Here is a 21497-nt window from a genome sequence, read left to right as displayed (position 1 = left end):
GGGAGTCCAATTAAGGTCTGCAGTCTCTGCAAGCATCATGGGAATAAGACAGGGTGAGTCACACCTGGGAGTCCAGCATGGGCCTGGCACAGAAATAGACACCTCATGTTGGCTGCTGAGCGAGTGCCATCTGCTTACATCTTCTCAGAGTTTATTAGCATCAACCTGAGGATCCCTTTCATATATTCTTCTTCTTCTTTTTTTTAAATAAATAAATGATTAATTAATTATTTTAACAATAAAAAATAACAATCCCTCCCTCTCAGATTTAAGACCCTTTGTAATCTTGTAAAGGACAATGGGCAAAGGTCTCGAACTCCTCTAGCTGCTTCAAGCTGGACATGGTCGTCATCCTACCTACCCTTGGGTCCAGAAATCCCTAATAAGAGTGGGGGTGTGGAGGGGAGGGTGGCCTTCCCACATGGGGAAGGATCGTGCAGACTCCAAGTCAGTTGGCTGTCTCCGGACAACGGCGTGCTTGGTTTAACAGGCTGGCATCCTTGTTGTATTCTGGGGGCAACAGATTTGGCAACAGGGTTAAAAGATATCATTCAATCCATAACCACTAGATGACAAAAGGCAGGGATTAGTTTTTCAATGTCCCACATTAGGGAAAAAAAGGACTTCTTTGGAGGAAGGTGAGCCAGGCACATCTCACCTTTTGCCCATTATACTTAGTTTGGGCTGAGGGAAATATTCTACGTTTCCCCCCCTCAGACCTCTGGGCCCTTTCTGTCTAAGCCATTAAGATAGAAAAGAGGAGGCCACTATCGCTTCCTGTTCCCTTTATCTGCGGCTGTGTGTTGTTCTTCTTCTTTCCTGCTGGAACCCTGGTGGCAGTGAAGATGGTGTCTACCAGTCGTTTGGATGCCCTTCCAAGAATCACATGTCCAAACCATCCAGATGCGATTTTAGTGGAGGACTACAGAGCTGGTGATATGATCTGTCCTGAATGTGGCCTGGTTGTAGGTGACCGGGTTATTGATGTGGGATCTGAATGGAGAACTTTCAGCAATGATAAAGCTACAAAAGATCCATCTCGAGTTGGAGATTCTCAGAATCCTCTTCTGAGTGATGGAGATTTGTCTACCATGATTGGCAAGGGTACAGGAGCTGCAAGTTTTGATGAGTCTGGCAACTCCAAGTACCAAAATCGGCGAACAATGAGTAGTTCTGATCGGGCAATGATGAATGCATTCAAGGAAATTACTACCATGGCAGACAGAATCAACCTCCCTAGAAATATAGTTGATCGAACAAATAATTTATTCAAGCAAGTGTATGAACAGAAGAGCCTAAAGGGAAGAGCTAATGATGCCATAGCTTCTGCTTGTCTCTATATAGCCTGTAGACAAGAAGGGGTTCCTAGGACATTTAAAGAAATATGTGCTGTATCACGAATTTCTAAGAAAGAAATCGGTCGATGTTTTAAGCTTATTTTGAAAGCTTTGGAAACCAGTGTGGATTTGATTACAACTGGGGACTTCATGTCCAGGTTTTGTTCCAACCTTTGTCTTCCTAAACAAGTGCAGATGGCAGCTACTCACATAGCCCGCAAAGCTGTGGAGCTGGACTTGGTTCCTGGAAGGAGCCCTATATCTGTGGCCGCGGCAGCCATTTACATGGCCTTGCAGGCATCAGCTGAGAAGAGGACCCAGAAAGAAATTGGAGATATTGCTGGTGTTGCTGATGTTACAATCAGACAGTCCTACAGACTAATCTATCCTCGGGCCCCAGATCTGTTTCCTACAGACTTCAAATTTGATACACCTGTTGACAAACTACCACAGTTATAAATTGAGGCAGCTAGTGTAAAATTCTTGTGATCACTGAACTTGGCCTGTTGTACATAGCCTATATAAAGTGCTGGATTGAGCCTTTAATAAGGAAAAACAAGACATGGTACACATTCCAGGGCTGTTAATTGCTTGGCATTGTGTATGTACATACTAGTAAAACATATTTAATGATTTAAATTTCTTAATGAATTTGCTTTCTTTTGTAGCAATCTAGGAAACTGTATTTTGGAAGATATTTGAAATTATGTAATTCTTGAATAAAACATTTTTCAAAACTAAAAAAAAAAAAAAAAGATAGAAAAGAGGAACCAGTTTTAAAGTGAAGCCCACAGACCACCCCATACTTCACCAACCCAGTCACTTAGTTCAGCCAAACCGTTGAGTCTCAGGAGGCAGCTCAGCTGATAGTCTTATAGGCACCCCTTTGTAAGTAACTTTCTGCTTTCTCTTGTTGCTTTTAAGATTCTCTCTTTATCTTAAACTTGGGCATTTTGATTATGACATGTCTTGGTGTGGTCCTCCCTGGGTCTAGTTTGTTTGGGACTCTCTGTGCTTCCTGGACACGTATGTCCATTTCCTTACCCAAATTTGGGAAGTTTTCTTTCATTATTTTTTCCCATGATTTTTCAATTTCTTGCTCTCCCTCTTCACCTTCTGGAAACCCTATGATTTGGTTGTTGGCATGTTTATAGCAGTCCCAGAGGTTTCTAAGCCTGTCCTTATTTTTAAAAATTCTTGTTTTATCTTTCTGTACTTGTTGACTGTTTATTTCTTCCTTATGTTCCAATTCATTGATTTGAACCCTGGTTTCACCACTAGTTTCATGTAGATTTTCCTTCATTTCACTTAGTATAGCCTTCATTTCTTCCCTGTCATGCTTAATCTTTTCTGTTAAGTCTGTAAATATCTTTAAAAATTTATTTATTTATTTATTTATTTTTAGAGAGAGGGTAATGGAGAAAGAAAGGGAGAGAAATATCAATGTGTGGTTGCCTCTTGCATGTCCCCAACTGGGGACCTGGCTTGCAACCCAGGCATGTGCCCATGTGCCCCAACTGGGAATCAAACTAGCAACCCTTTGGTTCCCAGGCCAGCACTCGATTCACTGAGCCACATCAGCCAGGGCAAGTCTGTGAGCATCTTTATCACCAGTGCTTTAAACTGTGCGTTTGTTAGGTTGGCTAGCTCCTCGTCTGTTAGGTTGTCTATTTCCTTGTCACTCAGTTCTCCCACTGGAACCTTGATCTGCCCCCTGTTTTGGGCCATACTTCTCTGTCTCCTCAGCTTGACAAGCTCCTGTTTTTGCCTCTGTGACTTAGGCAGAGCTGTCACACCTGTTACATTGTAAGGCACGGAACCTTAGGTATTCATTAGTGCTGGTGACTGGCTTCACCACATTGTGGCAGTGTATGTGGAGGAGGGGTCTGAGAGGGAACAATGCCACTTGCCCAGCACCCACCCCTTTTCTAGTCACTTCTCCCCCTTCCTGTACTAAACAAACTGCTTTTGTTGAGAGACAAGCAGTTTCTTCCTCTGCCCCAATCCCACTGGTTTTCACAGTCAGAAGCAATGCGGCTTCAGCTCTATTTTCCCCAGCGCTAGAGCCACAAGCTGTGTGGTGTGGTCTGGGGCTGGTCTGAGGCTCAGTCTGGTTTGGGGCTGGGCTTGCTTCCCAGGTTTAAAAGATATGAATGTGCTTTTTGCCAGCTACAGTCCCTGTTCTTCTGTTGCTGCTGAAGCCCCGCACCTGGTTCTGTCCATCCAGGCTCCAACCCTCCTACATTTCTGGCTGAATATTTCTTCTTTATTTCTTTGTTTGTATGAACTTTTCTGGATCTTCTGGGTTTTTTTTTTAGTTTTGAAGTGGTTGTAAATTCCTTCTTAGTTGTGAGGGAGATGCAGCACATCTATCTACACCTCCATCTTGGCCAGAAGTCAGAAATATTCTTGATAAAGAAAAACAGACCAAGTTTTTTTTTTCTATTAATTTTTTTACTTGAGATAATTGTACATTCATATGCTGTTGTAAGAAATAGTACAGAGAGATGCTGTAGATCCTTTACCCAGTCTCCCCAGTGGCAACAACTTGTAAAACTTCAGTGATAATATCACAACCAGTACATTGACACTGATGCAGTCAAGGTACCAAACATTTCCATCATCACAAGGATCCCTCATGGTTCCCTTGTAGAACCCAGATGCACTTTCCAGCCCCTAACATCAGGCAGCCACTAATCTGTTCTCCATTTCTGTAATTTTACTTTTATGAAAAAGTTTTTATTTCTTCTTTACCTTTGAAAATAATGCTGCTGATATAAAATTATAGATTAGTGGCTTTTTTCTTTCAACAGTTTAAATTTCTTGCTTACTTGGTTTCTGTCAAGTACAACATAATTCTCATCCTTGTTCCTCTATAGGTAAGGTGTTTTTTTTTTCCCTTTGGCTTAATTAAAGATTTTCTTTGTCTGCTCTTTGAAGTTTGAATGTAATATGCAGAAGTGTGTGTGTGTGTGTGTGTGTGTGTGTGTGTGTTGCAGTTCTCCTGCTTGGCATACTGTGAGCTTCCTGGGCCTGTGATTTTGTGTCTTTTATTAATTAAAAAAATTCTCAGCCATTTTTACTTCAAGTATTTTCAAATTGTTTAGCTATTCTAGCTTTTGTGCCTTTACATATAAATTTTAGAATAAACTTTCTATATTTGGAAAGCAATCTTGCTGAGATTTCATAGGAATTGTGTTAAAGCTGTATATTAATTTTGGGGAGAGTTGATGTCTTTACTCTTTTGAATGTTCCAATCCATGAATACAATATGTCTCTTCATTTATTGAGATTTTCTTTGATTACTTTTATTAGTACTTTACAGTTTTCAGTATAAAAATCCTATGCATGTTTTGGTATATTTATTAGAAAAAATTTTTAATTAAAAAATAAAGATGTAAAATGTAAGGCATTTTTTCAGTGTGTTATGATATGTTCATTGCTACTAAATAGAAATACAATTAATTAAATATTTGTAATTTTATCTTGTATTTGGAGAGCTTGCTGAATCATTTATTAGTTCTAGAAGTTTTTTGCTTTTTAAAAAATATCCTTGGGATTTTCTAAAAATCTGCAAATAAGACAGTTCTTCATAAGAGAATAAGTTGAATAAGTTTCCCTCTATCACAATTTCTCTGAGAATATTTAATCATAAGTGGGTATTAAATTTTGTCAAATGCTTTTTCTACATCAATTGATATGATTATGTGAGTTTTCTTTTTTAGCTTGTTAATATGGTGGATTGCATTGATTAGATTTTGAATATGGCACCAGTCTCGCATCCCTGAAATAAATCTCATTAGCTCATGACATACAATTATTCCTTATTATTACTGAATACTATATTGCTAATATTTTGGCATGGAGGTTTTATTGTGTTCATGATAGATATTGGTCTTAGTGTTCTTTGTCTAATTTTGACATTGTGATAATACTAGCTTTATAAAATGAGTTGGAAGTGCTACTTCCTTGCAATGGTTAATTTCATGTGTCATTTGGTTAGGCTACAGTACCAGATATTTGGGTAAACATTATTCTAGATGTTTCTGTGAACATACCTTTTAAATGAGATTAACATTTAAATCAACAGTTTATTAAAGTGATAGAACATTAGTGTGTTGGGACTTAACAACTCTTAAAATTCAATTCCACATTTTCCTTGGGGAAAAATTTTAAGAACATTCCAACTCATTAAAGAGTAACACTACTACTAAAGACAGCAGATGGGGTTTCTTGGGTTTAATCTCCAGGAAAGTTTTTCATGTATTTGTTTTGAAATGCAAGTGTTTTATTTTCTGATTTTAATTACTAGAGAAAATAAGTTGCAATATAAGGGTATCCTTTTTTAAGTCAAATTCTGTTTTCTCAGTGTGCATTGAGTTCTCCAGTTTTTACCCAAAAAGTAGCAGATGGAAATGTATTCCCTGAAATTATTTTTCACTCTAGGGGCCTATTCAATTTCAATATTTGATTAGGTCTCAGGGACTGGTGTGGTCTAATGCTTCAAACAACTCCCACCATTACCATAGCTCTTCCACAACTACACTCTGGATTTGTAGGCACTCTCACATCTTAGGAGATAACTGCTGTGTTTAAAAATTGTGGCGTAAACAACAAGATGGAAAAAATTTTTCTTTGTCTTTAGGATCTCAATTAAAGTTCTTAGCAAGAAGCAATCTGGAGAAAAGCCTTGTGGAATGGGTCTGAGTTTCTTTGGTAAAATAGTAGGACTGAGCAACTCTCAGAGGATAATCAGGTTAATTTAAATTCTTGGCATCTTTGCTATGCTGGAGGTAAAAGGGGGAATAAAGAGAGCCATAACCCTTCTTGGTCTCTAGACCTTCCTCCAGGTGTCTGAATATGCAGTCTGCAGCAGGTTGTACATGAGCTGACTCTCTGAAGGTTGTTCACTGTATTCATCCACTCAAAGTCCATGGAGGGTTTAAAAAAAAATCCCTCTATTGAATTTCAAATGCGTTTATAAAAAGAATTGTGGTATAGAAAACCTCTCTTTCTCCTGATTTCTTTTAACAGCTATTTCTTGAACTTACTATTTAACAAACTGAAAAGGTATAGTAAGCATCTCTGAAGCAATAATAAACATTCTATTATTCTATATAAATTTGGGCTAAATCTACACATCTGGCATGACCAATAGAGCATATAATAAGTACAAGATCATAATAAGTACTCAGTATATATTTGTTGAGTGAATGATGGGACATATACTCTGGTTCTTAATTAATTAATTTATTTTAAAAAAGGGGGGGGCCCTGGCAAGTGTGACCCAATGGATTGAGCACCAGCACACCAACTGAAAGGTCACTGGTTTGATTCTCAGTCAAGACACAGAACTGGGTTGTGGGACAGGTCCCCAGTTGTGGGCGAGTGAAAGGCAACCTATCAATGTTTCTCTTGTGCGTTCATGTTTCCCTTCCTCTCTGTCTCCCTTCCTCCCCCTCTTTTTCTAAATAAATAACTAAATAAAATATTTAAATAAATAAATAAGGAACTTTTACCAGAAAAGGCAGCATGGTGAAAAGATTTCTACTTTGATTTATAGTGGTGCTGCTTTGTACAATTGGGAATGGTAGAGAATGATATGGCAGAGGAAGTGACTATTTGTTTTAGCACAAGAACTCCTGTATATGTTATCAGTACCTAGATTTCTAGAGTTATGACTTTTATTCATCTTGAAGGATGCCTCCCTTTATATTAGAAAAGTCCCAAAAATGATAATTTAATTATAGGAATATAAAGCAAGTATCTATTTCTCCTTCTTGAGGATGAAGTTGCCATGTATATGGTTGCAGATGGGCAGGCTGATACTTAGCATTCTGTAAAGTCATATATATTGAGAACAATTCCTCCTAAGCATAGATATTTATAGGACTGTCGGTATCTCACAGAGGGTGTTATTTAAGCTGTAGTATCCCAGGTTCTAGGACATATGGTTGAAGTTCTGAAGTGAGACCACACCCTGTGGGTTTGGGTGGAGTTTTCTCCTGAAGGAGAATATTGTCATCATTAGTCATCCTGAGATTCAAAATGAACAGTTTTGGTCTAGGGGGAGTGGAGACCTGTTGTCTCTCTGCAGGAAGGGGTAGTGTGTCTGTAGTGACATGCCAAAGGCAGTAGCTGAGCTGGTGGCTACTGAGAACAAAGCAAGAACTTGCGATCTTAAGGTTAGGCCTATGAGTAAATTGAATTAACTGTGTGATTGTTTGCACCATATCTTGATTATTCCAAGCATTTAATAAAGTCTTGTTAAATACCATAATACAGTTTGGCTATGCTTTGGGGAGTTACGGGAGATGCTTCTGATGGCATCCTGAGCTGATCAGGGTACCAGAGTGAAGGTGTGGGGAAGGGGAATGGAGTCAGAATGTCGCAGGAGGTGACCTTTGTTCTCTAAAGCTGCAATGGTTCAGGGTGAGAATGGCAGACAAGGGTGTTGAGTCACTAACATGGTGGGGTTTCCATGTATTTCTTAGGGAGCAGGACTCAATGGAAGGTTTGACCCAGCAAAAATTTCTGGATGGAGGTGTGGAGTGTTTGTGATTTGCACTGCTAAAGAGGACTTTTAATAGTATGGCCATATGAATCTCCATCTGCAAACTCAAGTTTGTATGAGTTCCTTTTCTTTATTTTCTATAAATTATCTAAAGATTGACTTTGAGTCCCCATCCCACCAGGGAGGCAGGAAGTTTGACCCTGGTCATGCTGAGTCTTTCCTTCCCCTGGCTTCATGCCAGGATTCTGAGTTCTGGGACCCTCCTCTCCTCATCTGATGATGTTGAATCACCTCCCTTCCTAGTCAGCGTGGCCCCCTGAGGTCACCTGCTTGCTCACATCCCAGCCACACATGGGCATGGGACTCTTGGCAGGGCCTGAAACCCTGACCTTAGAAGCCAGCCTGCCTGGTGTTCCATGTGGCTGATCCCTCTGAGGGCATGCTACACGCCTACAGCACTGTCAGGGAGCAGCGACAGGCTTCTGCTGCTAACGGGGCACATTCTTGTTCTTTCCTCAGGGGTGGTGGGAATCCCTCCTTCTCTCCTCAAATTCCCCTCAGATGCACTTTCTCAGCCCTTCTTTCCTCAATGAACTTAGGCTTTGGGGGGAAAGGGGCTTAGAAAGAAAGTATCTCACCATCGGTATCTCCTTTTGCTCTGCTTGCTTTATACAAAGCTCTTGGATACTAGGCAAGGGAGCAGGGACCAAGCTACCTTTTTTAATATGGAAAGAGAATGGGATAAACACAGGGAGAAAAATGTATTAATAATAAAAAAAAGCATTCTGTTACAGGATAATAAAAGACATGTAAGCTTCTATTTTAGCCATAGCCTGGTGAGATTTGGGCACCCCTGGGTAACATACTCCTTAAGATGGCAAGTTGAGAACAAATCTGTGTAGAATGGTTGTACTCTGATCACAAATACTAGTCAAATTGGAATAAGAACATCACTCTCAAGCCTAGTTCTAAAACTTACTAGCTATATGGCTTCAGGCAATTCATTTACTTTGTTCTAGACAAGGGGTCAGCAGATTTCTTCTATAAAGGTGCAGATATTTAGGCTTCCTGGATGTAGGTCTCTGTCACAACTGCTCAGCTCTGTCATTGTAGTAAGAAAACGGCTCAGAGACAATAAATACCTAAACAAATGAGCATGGCTGCATACCAAAAAAGACTTAGCTTTATAGACAGTGTAATTTGAATTTATATAATAATTGTGTCATGAATTAATATTCATGAATTTTCATCAATTAATATTCTTTGACTTTTTGTTGTTGTCTTATCAACCATTTAAAAATGTAAAAACCAACCTAAACTCAGCAGCCATGCAAGAACACTCCTGTGAGCCAGATTTGGCCCCTGGCTGTATTTCCTGTTCTGGACTCTTTAAGAGTCTAGCTCTGAAGTCTAGAGATCAGTCTTCCCACCTGAAAAGGAAGACACATAACTCACCAGTTTGTCAGACAAGTGATGGCTTAATTATTTACTTTGCATTATAAAGTTAAGGCATTATTGCTAAATGTGCTAAATGTACTAAGGAGACCTAACGCCTATATTTTCATTTAAGTAGAAGACAAAAACAGTTAGAGCTGGAACTAACAATCTTTGCAGATGCCACTTACAAGATTTGTCATTACTGCTCCATCTTTGTAAAATAGAATTGGTGCCACTGACGTCCAAGGGACTTTTGTAGATTAAGTAGAGTGTCTCTCTGTGTGGAATTCTTCTTTTAGAAAACGTCAGTTCTGGTAGTTGTCATTTACCTACTTACTTGTGCTTGTGGTGTTGTATGAAATGACTTTTTATTATCAGAATTCCCTTCCACGCGGCACACACTGAAACAGGAGAGATTTAGAATTGTCCTGAATGATGAGGAAGATTCAGTATACTCTTGGTTTTACTTGCTTTCTTTAGGTCCCTGTTGTGCTGTCTGTCATGCATATAGGAGTATACTTAATGCTGAATGTAGGAGGCGCTATGTTCTTTTTGAATGTACATATTAGACTATAAATTAAAAGCTCAAGACATTGAAATTTATGGTAACAGCCACGACATATCAAACTGAACTTAGTGTACTCATTGTGAGGCAGAAATTCCAAACCCACAGGGCCAGGCAGGTAAAATAACATCTTAGGCAACCAGGTCTAAGACAATAGGAAATGGTGGGGTTGGGGTGAACAGTAAGTATAATATAGTAATATATTATTATATGTAAGCTGTAACTTATATATAACAATATACTAGTTTCAGGTGTACAACATAGTGACTAGACATTTATATACTTATAAAGTGATTATTCCAATAAGTCTAGTACCCATCTGATACCGTACATAGTTATTACAACATTATTAACTATATTCCCTCTGCTGTACTTTACACCTCTATTTTTATAGGAAGTATAAATTGCCAGTTATAAAAAAGACATTTGTTTTAAAACAAAACAAAATAAAATACAATGACCGAACAAAAGCCAAAACACTGTTTTAGTTAAACCAAAGAAGTTGGTGAGTTGACTCTGGACAGTTTTATGACTTCTGTTGTGGCATAAGTTTGAGCAAGAAAGTACCCATGGAAAAGTGTTTTTCCCCTAAGTAGAAATAAAGGCTGACCTGAGAAAGAAGTATAGACAATGAATATTTTTTGCTATATAATTACATAGAGATGGGAGGTGTTGTAAAAGTTATACTGTCTTCCAGGCCATGGACCCTGGTTCTAGTATTTCCTAGTTATAAGTTTGGGATTAGTTTTCTAGCTAAAACCTACCTCGTGAGGATTACTTAGAATAATGTATTAGAAAATGTTTTAATTAACTATAAATTTCCACGTAAATATCAGTTACATCCCTATATACATAATTGATGGCTTGTCAATGCTGGTCCCCAACAAGAGCATAGGGCATCCACTACAGCTGTTCATTTCTTTCATCACCATCATACCAACTTCATTGAAATAGGAGCTAAGCAATAAGGCACATCTTTTATTACAAGGTCAAGGATTATATTATCTGCTTTTTCATTTAGCTAAAACTCACTATTGTCATGGTTCAGATCCCATATGACAAAGAAAGAGCTAGTGCTGGGCTAATTCTTTCTCCCCCATTCTGCTTTCATTCTTTTTAAAAATATTTTATTTTTAGAGAAAGGGGAGGGGAGAATGAGAGAGAGAAACATCAATGTGTGGTTGCCTCTCGCATGCCCCATCTGGAGACCTGGCCTGCAACCCAGCCATGTGCCCTGACTGGGAATCAAACCAGCGACCCTTTGGTTCACAGGCTGGCACTCAGTCCACTGAGCCACACCAACCAGGGTTCTGCTTCCATTCTTTACCTGTGATTTCATTCTATGAAAAAGGTGACATCAGATAACAAACTCTTGGAGAAACTTGTGACATTTAGGAAAATGGATTTAAGAGATTTACTAGACCATGTGCTTTGTGATTTTTCCATTAAAGAACAAAGGATTGGGTATTATTGAACTTGACCTCTAAGAGACATTCTTTGTTAAATAAACAAAAACAAATGCAAACCCCATAGAGAGAAATGGCCATCTTGCTACATCTTGTCATGTGTTATTGGGGATGTACTGAGTATTTGACTCCAGGTGGTCAATTTCTCTAGGAAGCTAGGAATAAGAACTGTTTTTGGTTTTGTTTTGTTTCACCATAAAAATCCTGATTTCATTAGGTATGGGAAATCTTGTGGCCTGCTCTGTCTTTTGCTGTGAACTTTGTCCCAGTGTACTAGTACTTTTATTTCAAAAGAGGTTATTTCCTACTTGAACTTGATTGTTTTCTATTAGCAAAAAAACTCTCTGTGTCTGAGAAATCTCTTTTATTGCTTTCTATTATTTGGGGGGGAAATATTAATAGACAGTTTTGTTGTAACAACAGGGGGAAATTATACTAATAATTTATTCTTTACAATTTATTTTTGGATCTTGTCTAACTTTTTCAAATTATGAGAGTCACACTTTTTGAATCTCAGGCTTTTGAATTTTTAGTCCTTTAAAAATCTTTTCTTATATCTTTTGGAACAATTTTGTCTCTGAAGTTCCTATACTTGATAATTGCCAAATAAATATTATTTTGACTTAGGCCCGTAACATTCATCAACACTTCTCTATTTGTTGCATTGAAGCAAAAATTTTTTACTTCAGTGAAATGTAGAAATAAATGATTGTGTTTTGGGATAAGCACTGAGGATTTTAGGGGATAATTATAACTTGATTAAATCATCCTTTCCCAGAAATGTATATAGGCTGAAGTATTAGAATTATTTTATTTTTGCTGAACTTCCTTGAGTCCTAGGGCACCCCCTCCAGATATCTGGGCCTGTTTCTTCAATGATTTGCTTTTCTGCTAACCTTTAACAAGTATGTTGTTATAATTTCAGCTTGCCATGTACATAATAGTGAAACTAAATTGTTAGATCCAACATTTTTTAAATTGGTGAGACATATCACACATTTAGTTTAACTTTCAGAGAAAAGTTAATGACTGGTGAAAAAAGAAGATTAAAACTCTGCATATATTTCTTTAAATGTTTTGAGAATATTAGAGAATGGCTTGAGTTACTTGTTAAAATATTTTATTTTCCTGGATTTCCAGTTATTTTTTTAAAGATTTTACTTATTTATTTTTAGAGAGAGGGTAAGGGAGGGAGAAAGAGAGGGTGAGAAACTCACATGCCTCCAACTGGGGATCTGGCCCACAACCCACGCATATGCCCTGACTGGGAATTGAACCAGCAACTTCGGTTTGCAGAACAGCACTCAACCCACTGAGCCACACCTGCCAGGGCAATTTCTAGTTATTTTTCAACCAGATATACAACCTGATGTTTTGCCAAATTTTCATTAAGAAATAGAGTAATCAGCATGCTAATTGTCTTGTGAAATTTACACTAGATGTTTTAAAGATCGGTAGACTACTTCAACAACCCAGCTTGTTCCTGAGAAAACAAGACTTTGACTTACAGTATAGGCTATACAGTAATCTGATTTTTAGTTTGTCTGAATTAGGCCTTTAGCACAACGGGAAGCTTACTCTTCAATTCTCTGGAAAAATAGTAGAAAATGAAAATAAACTTTGGGGGCCATACAATGGCATAAATGTTCAGCTGGGAATGTAAAATTTTCCACTTAGAATGCCTTAGGGACCAGTAAAGTCTCTTACCTCCCCCACACCTAATAAAACCTAGAAATTTAAAGAATTCTTGTTACCAAGGTGTCAATAACAGAGATAAGTCTATTCACCCTTGGGCCAAATCTCCTTCCCACTTCTGATTTGGAGATAACCTAGACTTGAGTCAAGATCGGCTTCTTGTAAAGATAACTTTGTAGGGTAATATGACCCTTGAGGCTTTCTTCTTCAGTGGCTAGTCCTTGGCTACTTAGAGATGACAGGCTCAATTAATTATTAACAGCAGTTCCAGTTCTGCCTGTTATTTTATCTCCACTGCTTTCCTGCTGAGCGCCAGCCAGGGCACGAGCCAGGGGAAATTGATCTAGAAGTTACCATCACCTTGTCTGGGATGTAATAGGATTTTTTCTTTCTCTCTCCCTCCCGACTTTCCATCTGGCTTACCCTCAATATTTCATGGGATTGAGACAATCTTAGGTAAAATAAAGCAAGGAGACTTAATTATTGTAATAACACATCAAAATTGCGGAGATGATAGTTTGTCTTGAGACAGTAAAGTCTTCATTTTTTAAAGCTAGTATCTTTTTTATTATATTATTATTATTATTATTTTGCATGTAGATTCCTTGAAGAAAGACACATATACCAAAGGTCTTTTACTACTCAGTGCTTGCTACTTACTTATCCTAACATTTAGTGCCATTCTTTATATATGATTTTCAATCTTGCTTTCACAGTATAGAAGCCTAGCTTAGCCTTGAAAAAATAGGCTTTTAACTAGTTGTAATTTGTATTTGAACTATAAAGAAGCAAGTGATTTTAATTTTGAGTGAGAGAGTACATATTAAATAATATTGAAAACTAAAAGGATAAAGAGAAATCTGTGTGTAAGAAAGATCTTTTGTTATATCAAGTGAAAAGAGGAAAGTGTAGAAAGTGAGACAACTATGCTACCATCTGTGGGTTGATGCTCAACCAACTGAGCCACACTGGCTGAGGCTGCATTGCCTTCTTAAAACTGATTTATAGGAATGCTTTATATATTCTGGTTATGAGTCCTTTGATATATGTATTATAATAATATTTTCTAACAGTGTAGCTCACTTTTTAATATTTTCACGGTGCTTTTTAATGAATACATTTCTTAATTAAAAAATAAAATTTATAAATATGGGTTAATATTTTTATGTATCCTGTTCAAGAAAACTTTGTTTACCCTACTGTTATAAAGATAATATTCTATGTTGTGTCCCAGAAACATTTTCATGTTACCTTTCACATTTAGGACCACTAATTTGGAATCAATATTTATGTAGGCTATGAGACAGGACCAAACTTTACTTTTCCCCCATATCTTTTAATTTTTTATTCATTGATGAGAGAGAGAGAGAAATATCTATTTGTTGTTCTACCCATTTACACATTAATTGGTTGATTTTTTTGTGTGTATTTTATTGACTATGTTGTTACAATAGTTTTAATATTTTTTCCCCTTTGCTCTCCTCTGCCCAGTACCCCCCTTCCCACAGCAATCCCACCCCCCTTAGTTCATGTCCATGGGTCATGCATACAAGTTCTTTGGCTTCACCCTTTCCTATAGTCTTCTTTTATTTTTAATTAATTAATTAATTTTTTATAACAATAAAAAATAACAATCTCCCCCTCTTGGACTTAAGACCCTTTATAGTCTTATAAAGGACAATGGTCGAAGGTGTTGTGCTTTTCTAGTTGCTACAAGCTGGACATGGTCATCATCCTACCTACCTTTGGGTCCAGAAATCCCTATAAGAGTGGGGGTGTGGAGGGGAGGGTGGCCTTCCCACATGGGGAAGGATCGTGCAGACTCTAGGTCAGTTGTCTGTCCCCAGACAACGGCGTGCTTGGTTTAACAGGTTGGCATCCTTGTTATATTCTCTGTTTCAATTTTGCTCGTTTGTTTGTGTTGTTCATTAGTCTCCTGTAATAGGTGATAGCATAAGGTATTTTTCTTTTCTTGCCTGCCTTATTTCGCTAAGCATAATTTTCTCTAGTTCCATCCATGTTGTTGCAAAGGGTAGAAGTTCCTTCTTTCTTTCTGCTACATAGTACTCCATTGTGTAAATTTACCAGTTTTTTGATCCACTCATCTACAGATGGGCACTTAGGCTGTTTCCAGCACTTGGCTATTGTAAATAGTGCTGCTATGAACATAGGGGTACACAGGTTCTTTTGAATTGGGGTTTCAGGATTCTTTGGGTATAGTCCTAGCAGTGGAATTGCTGGTTCAAAAGGCAGTTCCATTTTTAGTTTTTTGAGGAAATTCCATACTGTTTTCCATAGTGGCTGCATCAGTCTGCATTCCCACCAGCAGTGCACCAGGGTTTCCTTTTCTCCTCATCCTCGCCAGCACATGTTCGTTGATTTGTTGATGATGGCCATTCTGACTGGTGTGAGGTGGTATCTTATAGTGGTTTTTATTTGCATCTCTCTGATGGCTAGTGATGTTGAGCATTCTTTGATATGTCTATAGACCCTCTGTATGTCCTCTTTGGAGAAGTGTTTGTTCAGGTCCTTTGCCCATTTTTTTTATTGGGTTGTCTGTCTTCTTGGTGTTAAGTCATATAAGTTCTTTACATATTTTGGAGATCAATCTCTTGTCTGAGGTATCATTGGCAAATATATTTTCCCATATGGTTGGTTCCCTTTTCATCTTGCTGATGTTTTCTTTAGCTGAGCAGAAACTCTTCAGTTTGATGTAATCCCATGTGTTTATTTTTTCCTTTATTTCCCTTGCCTTAGGAGTTATATCAGTGAAAATGTTGTTCCGCGGGATATCTGAAATTTTCCTGCCTATGATTTCCTCTTGGACCTTTAGGTGCCACAGCTTACATTTAAGTCTTTGATCCATCTTGAATTTATTCTGGTGTATGGTATAAGTTGGTGGCCTAATTTCATTATTTTGCATATCCCTGTCCAGTTCTCCCAACACCATTTGTTGAAGAGGCTCTTTTCACTCCTTTTTATGTTCCTTCCCCCTTTGTCAAATATTAGTTTACCATATTGACCTGGGTTTATTTCTGGGCTCTCTATTCTGTTCCATTGATCTATATGTCTGTTCTTATGCCAGTAGCAGACCGTTTTGATTACCATGGCCTTGTAGTATAGTTTGATATCAGGTATTGTGATTCCTCCTCCTGTGTTCTTCTTCCTCAAGATTGTTGTGGCTATTCGGGCTCTTTTTGGTTCCATATAAATTTTTGAAGTATTTGTTCTAGGTCTGTGAAATATGTCATTGGTATTTTAATAGGGATTACATTGAATCTATAAATTGCTTTGGGTAGTACGGACATTTTAATGATGTTGATTTTTCCCATCCATAAACATGGTATATGCTTCCATTTATTTGTATCTTCCTTAATTTCTTTCTTCAATTATGTAGTTTTCTGAGTACAGGTCTTTTACCTCCTTGGTTAAGTTTATTCCTAGGTACTGTATTTTTCTTGTTGCTATGGTAAATGGGATTTTTTTTTCCAGTTTCTATCTCTGATATTTTATTGTTGGTGTAAAGAAATGCCTTCAATATCTGAATATTGACTTTGTACCCTGCTATTTTGCCAAATTCACTAATTATGTCCAGTAGTTTTTTTAATGGAATCTATAGGGTTTTCTATGTACACTATCATGTCTTCTGCAAATAATGACAGTCTTACTTCCTCTTTTCCAATTTGGATGCCTTTTATTTCTCTTTCTTGTCTGTTTTCTGTGGCTAGAACTTCCAAGACTATTTTGAATAGGAGTGGAGAGAGTGGACATCCTTGTCTTGTTCCTGACCTCAGTGGGAATGCTTTCAGTTTTTGCCCATTGAGTATGATGTTTGCTTCAGGCTTCTCATATATGGGCTTTATTATGTTGAGGTATGCTCCCTCTATTCCCATTTTGCTGAGGGTTTTCATCATAAATGGGTGTTGTACTTTATCGAATGCTTTTTCTGCATCTATTGATATAATCATGTGGTTTTTTCCTTTCATTTTGTTTATGTGGTGTATTACGTTTATTGATTTGTAAATATTAAGCCATCCTTGCATCCCTGTGATGAATCCCACTTGATTGTGGTGTATGATCTTTCTAATGTGTTGCTGGATCTGGTTTGCCAATATTTTGTTGAGGATTTTAGCATCTATGTTCATCAGCAGTATTGGCCTGTAATTTTCATTCTTTGTTGTATCTTGACCTGGTTTTGGAATTAGGATAATACAGGCTTCATAGAAAAAGTTTGGGAGTCTTCCCTCTTCTTGGACTTTTTGGAATAGTCATTTCTGATTTTACTTATTTGGGTCCTCTCACTTTTTTACTTGATGAGCCTGGTTAAAGGCTTATCAATTTTGTTTATCTTTTCAAAGAACCAGCTCCTACTTTTGTTGATCTTTTGAATTGTTTGTTTAGTCTCTATGTCATTTAATTCTGCTCTGATCTTGATGATTTCCTTCCTTCTACTCATTCTGGGCTTTGTTTGTTGTTGTTCCTCTAGATCTTGTAGCTGTAGGGTTAGAATTTTTATTAGAGATTCTTCTATCTTTTTTAGGTAGGCCTGTATTGCTATGAACTTTCCTCTCAGGACTGCTTTTGCTGTATCCCATAGGTTTTGGGTTGTTGTGTGTTCATTATCATTTGTTTCCAGAAACTTTTTGATTTGTTCCTTGATGTCATCATTAACCCATTCATTATTTAATAGCATGTTATTCATTCTCTATGAGTTTGAATGTTTTTGAGTTTTTTCCTTGAGGATGACTTCTAGTTTTAAGCCATTGTGATCTGAGATGCTTGATATAATTTCAATTTTCTTGAATTTGTTGAGAAGTGGTTGATTTTTGTATGTGCCCTGACCAGGGATAGAAGCTATAACCTTGGCTATGGGGATGACTGAGGTGGAGGTGCCTCACACACCCTAGGCTTGGTTGGAAGCTGCTCTGTCCAGCAGAGTCTTCGTGACCACGGTGGAACAAACGCGTACCTAGGACACTTTATTATGTCTGATGAAATAAATTTTACACAGGACATTTCTTTATGCCTGGGGGAAGGAAGGTGACTGCCTCTTTAGTGGAGAACAGTAGCTAGACCTTCGTCCCTCATGCTTTTTATTGAGAAGGATATGCATGGGAGGTACAAGATCAATATTCATAAATCATCAATAGCTTTCAGGTACCTAGGTTACAATTAACAATAACTGATTACAAGTTCTAGTACAGCAGGTACAACGAATAGTCTATGCCAGGGTCTATTAAACATTTTGACCCCACATTGGCACTAGGTACATGGTTTCAAATACTCCCTGTTAGAGATTGTTTATATTTAATTATAAGATAAAGGAAAGCAGAGCAAGTTCTAAAGAATATTAATATTCTTTGAATTCAATCTCCACAGAAACCCTCTGAATGGTTTTCGGGCATGTCTCCTACACAGCCATTGTTGAGACTTAAAGACATGCACGGCCAGGGTGCCAGTGGCTGGTCATGCTCAAGCTGAGGCTACAATTCCCTAAACCACAAGGAGTGGTTCCCCACAGATGACATGTTAACCAACTGAGCTAGCAGGCCAGTGTCAAGCTGCCTTTCCTCTGATAAATCACCCAGAGAACAGTCTAAGATTTTAAACCAGGTTTATTGAGGGAAGGGATGGAAAGGAGTTAGAGGGAAGAGGGAAACCCCTGGTCCAACTAAAGGGCCTGTAGGAGCAAGAGAAAGGGGGAAAGGAGAAGGAGGAAGGGTGAAGGAAGGGGGATAGGAGACACCCAGTAGCCCAGAAAGGCCTGTAGGAATCGCCTACCTGTGATTCTGCAGGTGTTGTCTCCACATCTTTCCAAACATACCTTTTGGTTAGGGTGAGTTTACCCACTGACACATTCAACAGGTTATTTACTTCTCGCTGCTTTTCCCCAGTCAATATGTCATGCTAGGTCCATCAACATTTCTTCTGGGAATAAGCAAAGACTGGACCACCATGTTCTGACAGCCAAAGCAACGCAGTCTAGTTTTAACAAACAGAAAGACTTAAAGCTTCTCACAGAAATCCACAGTAAGGACATACTAACCTTTGGCCTCACCATGGTGTTAGAAGCAATGGGCAGAACCTCAAGCCTTTATTGGAGAGATCTAATCGCTGTCAGAGAAAAGGGATCACAGGATTTGAGGAAGTGAAAATGAGAGACCAGAGAGAATGGATTTCTGAAGTGGATTCTATAGGGGCTGAAGTAGAGTCCATGGAAAAGTTTCTATTGGAACTATGGAAAAGTTCTTTGAGTCACTTTCTGAGGTTGTGTGTATGCATGGTCAGGAGGTTGTACATTGGTTCTTTTTCTGATAATGGACTGCAACTGTACATACTTACAGACATTTCAGGTGAAACTCCGAGTTTATAAACACATGGGAAGATTCTAGTTTTGTATGAAAACAGAACCTACTGGTTGGAGTAACCATTAAAAAAAATTTTATTAAAGATTTTATTTATTTACTTTTAGAGAGAAGGGGATGGAGAGAAACATTGCTGTGTGAGAGATCCATCAATTGGTTACCTCTAGTACACCTTCATTTGGGGACCTGGCCCACAACCCAGGCACATGTCCTGACTGGGAATCAAACTGGTGACATTTTGGTTTGCAGGCTGTCAGTCAATCCACTGAGCCACACCAGCCAGGGCTGAACTAATGATTTTTTTAAAGGGTCAGGTTTAGAAACTTTGTTTTGTAGATGGTTGGGATCCATAATCAGGTTATAAACTAGTTACATATTGTAGAACAACACTCTTTATCCTGGTTTGGAAGGAGTGGTTCTCCTTCTAGGGATAGTCTTTTCTTTAATTTTTTTTGGGGGTGTGGTGGGGGTATAGTCTTTTAATCTGGGAACAAAAGTGTGATAGCTCTGCTTGAAGCCAGCCCTAAACCAATGTGTTTTAAAATATAATCCCTGGAATAAGTTCATTAGGAGTGCCACACATGTTTGTTAAAGTGTATTCCCAGGCTGTACACTCAAGCCCAGGAATATGCATTCTTACTGATCACCCATGCTTAGTAAATTTGAGGACCTCTACTAAAGCAGTACTAATCAGGTTTACCCATGTTCACCCCCAGGTTCTATCCTCCATTTCCCATCTCCCATTACAATCACCCTTACATTTAAGGAGACTCTTGTGTTTCTATGAACTTCTGAATGATAAAAGTGGTGATAGTCATGTTTGCTGTGATATTTCTGACATCTATTATTGTGCCTAGTAGCTAGGAGGGTTTTAATGGGTATTTGTTGAATGGGTTGAATTAAATCAAGAGATAGCAATCCAATCAGACTTCTGGGAGAGCTAGAACTGTTAGCCTGAGTCATGCTGTCTTAGGACAGTAAAAATTAGGTACCAATGTCTTCCTTAAAGTTAGTGCCTAGCTAGTCCCTTTGGGTGGAAAATAGTTCATTTGAGGGGGACTCATGGGTGAGAAATGTAATGCGATTCATTCTATTTCATTGATTACAGGGTAGCTCTCCTTTACCCATCCTCTATTGTTCCTGATATTATTTTGTGTTCTTCCCAACTTCTTGGTACAATCAAAACAGAGCAGTGTATTTCTCTTTGGTCTTAGTCTTGCTCCTAAGGGAAAAAAAAAGTCAGCGTTCCCCTGTCCCCCAAGGAGATGCTGTCCCAGGACACTTTTCCCAAAGGACTGTATCTCTGATTCATCTATTTATTTTTTTATTGCTTTGGTTTTATTTCATTTCTACTCTTGCTAAATGTTAATAAGATACATGCCATAAACAAATACATTCTAGAGAACAAGGAAGGACAGACATCATGACTACTCACTCTGCAGGCAATGATTCGGCTCTTCAGTACCCAAACTTTCCCCAGTTTGAGGCTTGTCCTCCATAACAGCTTTCTGTTCACAGTTGAGCTGTATACTAAAATAGGATTGGTGCCATCCCTTCCTTGCAGTGTGACAAACCTCTGGTAAGAGGATGATGCAAAATTCTTTGACTATCTATCTAGTTTTGTGGTTTTGCCTCTCCCATTGTTTGTTACCAGGAATGTCTGAAAACATAGTCTTCTATAGCTGTGTGGATAACATGACTAGTGATGCCTAAAGGGGAAACATGCAGTGTTTGCTTCTGAATACTTTTTTGGTTTCCTTTCAATATGAACATTCTAAGATATATTCAAACCCATGAATTTGAACTTGATAGATATGTATTTATTGCCATTTTATTGCTCATACTTTTGATCTAAGTCCCTTTAACATTTCATATAATAATGGTTTGGTTATAATGAACTTCTTTAGTTTTCTCTTATCTAGGAAGCTCTTTATCTGCCCTTTGATTCTAAATAATAGCTTTGGTGGGTAAAGCAATCTTGGCTGTAGGTCCCTGCTTCTCATGACTTTGAATATTTCTTGCCAATCCCTTCTAGCCTGCAAATAAAATGGCAATAAATACATATCTATCAACAGTTGAGTCTAAAAAACAAACTAAGCAAACAAGAACAGAGACAGA

At 38.1% G+C, this 21497-nt stretch overlaps 1 pseudogene; it reads left to right on the top strand.

The window, feature by feature from the left end:
* Positions 1–810: 810 nt before the first annotated feature.
* On the top strand, positions 811–2052 carry LOC150008944 (transcription initiation factor IIB pseudogene; annotated as a pseudogene).
* The last annotated feature ends 19445 nt before the right edge of the window (positions 2053–21497 follow it).

This window comes from Furipterus horrens, unplaced genomic scaffold (assembly GCF_987537825.1).
Source record: "Furipterus horrens unplaced genomic scaffold, mFurHor1.1.pri manual_scaffold_5, whole genome shotgun sequence".
NCBI lineage: Eukaryota > Metazoa > Chordata > Mammalia > Chiroptera > Furipteridae > Furipterus > Furipterus horrens.
This window is presented reverse-complemented; position numbering and strand designations above follow the sequence as displayed.